Genomic DNA, 3,796 nt, shown 5'->3' with positions numbered 1-3,796 from the left:
AAGTGTCGCAAAACTTAAGAAACTCCATTATTTGAGCAAATCCTTTAGTGTGAAACTAAAAAGTTGCCAGTAGTTTATCATCAGAAAACAAAGACGAGGCGAGCTAGTATTACTACAACTATTTGTTCTGCTTATAAGATCTTAAACTCAAAGCAAAGGCCAACAAATAACAATGAAACTTCTTCTTTTAGCTATTTAGAGACATTTTTTTTTTTTTTTTGGTATTTGTTTAATTTTTGTACTAAGCTTACCAGTGTTATTTGCCACTTAGAAGTTGCAGAAATAAAAGCAACAGCAAGTAAACTCCAAAAAAAACAAAGAAGTGTCACAACTGTTAAGAGTTGAAATAAAAAGTTGCAATTAAAATAATTCGGACAATGGTTAAGAACAAAAGTAGAAAAACTTTAGTAATGTTCAGCAGAGTTCAAGGAAAAAACATGTTGTTTATACATAGTCAAGACAAAAACCATTAAGGGGAATAGGTTAAACCCTAAGGAGGAGAGGACATAAAGTAAAATTTGGGTTTAGTATGAATTGGTTAAAGCTTTCTTATGTTCAAAACTACAAAGAACATCTGCAGCTTACAATCAGCTGCCAACTAATCTCCTTGTTAAATTTCAATTTAAATTAGTACATCGTAATTGGTTTTACAACCAAAACATTTAACAGTTGTTACTAATTATTATTTTTTTGTTAAAATCATTAGAGCATATTACAAATAATCAACCTGTTTAAAACTAATTTGTTAAAAACTAAATATCCAATCAATTATGAAAACTATATTAAGCGAAAAAAACTACAAAATAATAAACTGCGGCTTTTAGGCTTAAACCACAAAGGAATTATCATATTTAATTAATAATTAACAAAAAAATATAAAATTACATTAAACAGATACAACTAAACCACAACATTGAAAAATTATTAACAAAAAAATCTTCCCATACCGGGAATCGAACCCGGGCCTTCTGGGTGAAAGCCAGATATCCTAGCCACTAGACCATATGGGATACAGTTAGATGTAAAGTAACGGCCATTTTTGTTATTGCTTAGTTGTGCCATCTAACGTTTATTTATAGAACTAACTTAGGTTCCAATTAAAACGCCAGAGGTCTCTTTAACAGCATGTCACAGCATTGCCAGTCAAAAGTTTTTTTAAACTAAGTAATCGTTTTCGTTTGACAAGTGCCCACAGTTGAGCCACTTTTTCATTACAAAAATCCGAGAAGAGATTTCTTTTTGGAAGCAATTTTTCTGATATAAAATTGGCTTTCTTAAGCAACTTTTTAAGGTATATTGTCTAGAAAATTTAAATTTTTCGAATTCAAAGCAACATTTTCTTTATAAAAGTTGTCCATTCTAGAGCAACTTTTTCTATATATAAGTTGTCTAGTCTAAAGCAACTTTTTTGGTGTTAAAGTTATCTTCTTAGAAAACTTGTCTAGTTTAGAGCAAATTCTTCTTAGAAAAGTTATCTTGTTTAAAACAAGTTTTTCTATAGAAGCGCAGTTTAGTCTAAGGCAACTAATTCTATGGAAAATTAGTCTAGTTTACAGCAACGTTTTCATTAGAAAAGCTGTCTCGTTCAAATCAACTTATTTTATGGAAAAATTGTCTAGCTTACAGCATCTTGTTCCTCTGAAAAGAAGGTAAATTTTTGACCAACTTTTTCTATAGAAAAATTTTCTGATGCAAAGGTTGTATATCAATATTTTGTATACAAAGAGTATTTAATCTGGAATATGTGTATGTTTCTTACAGTTCCCCATATTGTAACCAAATATTCAGTAAAAAAATCTTCCCATACCGGGAATCGAACCCGGGCCTTCTGGGTGAAAGCCAGATATCCTAGCCACTAGACCATATGGGATATGGGAACTAATTTTCAGAGATCTTACAAGAATTAGAATCCATACCATCAATATATAAAAGAATCATATGCAGTAAAATCTCATACATATAGCAAAAATGACAACCTATTCTTCACTATATTAATAAAGGGTATGTAAAGTCTCCGGTCTTTTAGGTGAAGGTCAGGTCAGTTCAGTTCATAAGGAATATTAGAGGCAAACTTCTTTATTATCTTGACAAAAAGACTTTCCCATACCGGGAATCGAACCCGGGCCTTCTGGGTGAAAGCCAGATATCCTAGCCACTAGACCATATGGGATATAAGATACAGTTTTCAGAGATTCAAGAATAACTTGCAAGACATCACCAGAACATACAAACAAATCCCTGAAAGAAAATGTCGGACCTAGTGAATGGTGCAATGACTTCAGAGAATCAACTATATCTATATAAACAAAAAGAACTTCCCATACCGGGAATCGAACCCGGGCCTTCTGGGTGAAAGCCAGATATCCTAGCCACTAGACCATATGGGATATGAAAAGGATCCTTCAAAGATCCAACAAAAATTAGAGTTCATTCCAGGAATACGCAAAAAACCCACTGGGTATAAATCTAGTACCAATTGTTAGGGGCCACCAAGAATGTAATGAATATAAAAAGATTTCCCATACCGGGAATCGAACCCGGGCCTTCTGGGTGAAAGCCAGATATGAAAAGGATCCTTCAAAGATCCAACAAAAATTAGAGTTCATTCCAGGAATCAAAAAAACCCACCGGGTATAAATCTCGTACCAATTGTTAGGGGCCATCAAGAATGTAATGAATATAAAAAAACTTCCCATACCGGGAATCGAACCCGGGCCTTCTGGGTGAAAGCCAGATATCCTAGCCACTAGACCATATGGGATATATCCTTATTCCAAAAAGCTCCAAGTGAAAAGCCTTAAGCAGGGAATCATTTTTGTAAATAAACAAAATAAATATAAAACATTTGTACGTGAATATCCTTAATATTTAATAGGTAGGATTATAGTAACATTGCTTAAAAAGAAACTTCCCATACCGGGAATCGAACCCGGGCCTTCTGGGTGAAAGCCAGATATCCTAGCCACTAGACCATATGGGATATATCTATATACACGAAAACGGTATTTGTAAGATCGAAAAAATTGTTTAAATAATAGTTTAAAAAGAAAACTTGTAAAATGTTCATTACTTTGTATTTCAAACGTGAATTTCGACAATTTTAGTCTACAACAAAATCTTTCAATATGTGAAACACCGGTTCTATAGAATATACTTATAAGAGATAAGAGAATAGGTTCTATAGTTCGTTTTATATTGCAAATGTGGATATACATACATACATATGTATATAGAAACAACAAAACCAGTGCGAAATGCATTGATCTTTGTTTATCAAAAAGCTTTCCCATACCGGGAATCGAACCCGGGCCTTCTGGGTGAAAGCCAGATATCCTAGCCACTAGACCATATGGGATATATAAAAAACACTGTCAATAGATCAACTAAAAACAAGAAAACTTATAAAGTCTAGCATATAAAAGATAAAGCAATAGAACAACTTCTTAAATGATAAGTTGCGTTTAACATTTTGAATACCCATAATAAATTTCTATGGTATTTGAATTTACGATCTTATGCAAAAAATCTTCCCATACCGGGAATCGAACCCGGGCCTTCTGGGTGAAAGCCAGATATCCTAGCCACTAGACCATATGGGATATCAATTATTTCTAATATCCAATAGATACAAATATTAATGTGTTCGAATGTCAATCGAATTAAAACGTAAATATTAATAGTACCACTTGTTGCAGACAATAAATTTGTTGAACACAATTTAAATTTACATATCAATATGAACCAACATACTTTTCAACTTAACATGTTTGATATACAAAAACACACACACAAGATT

General features: G+C 32.7%; 3 non-coding genes across 3 annotated transcripts; all 3 read right to left on the bottom strand.

The window, feature by feature from the left end:
- Window positions 1-2,908: 2,908 nt before the first annotated feature.
- Trnae-uuc lies at window positions 2,909-2,980 on the bottom strand. The gene has a single exon. It is a non-coding gene; the product is annotated as a tRNA-Glu (tRNA).
- Window positions 2,981-3,283: 303 nt separating this feature from the next.
- Trnae-uuc lies at window positions 3,284-3,355 on the bottom strand. The gene has a single exon. It is a non-coding gene; the product is annotated as a tRNA-Glu (tRNA).
- A 172-nt stretch (window positions 3,356-3,527) lies between these two features.
- On the bottom strand, window positions 3,528-3,599 carry Trnae-uuc. Its single transcript has one exon. It is a non-coding gene; the product is annotated as a tRNA-Glu (tRNA).
- Between the last annotated feature and the right edge of the window lie 197 nt (window positions 3,600-3,796).

Source organism: Lucilia cuprina, chromosome 6 (genome assembly GCF_022045245.1).
Source record: "Lucilia cuprina isolate Lc7/37 chromosome 6, ASM2204524v1, whole genome shotgun sequence".
Taxonomy (NCBI): Eukaryota; Metazoa; Arthropoda; class Insecta; order Diptera; family Calliphoridae; genus Lucilia; species Lucilia cuprina.
This window is presented reverse-complemented; position numbering and strand designations above follow the sequence as displayed.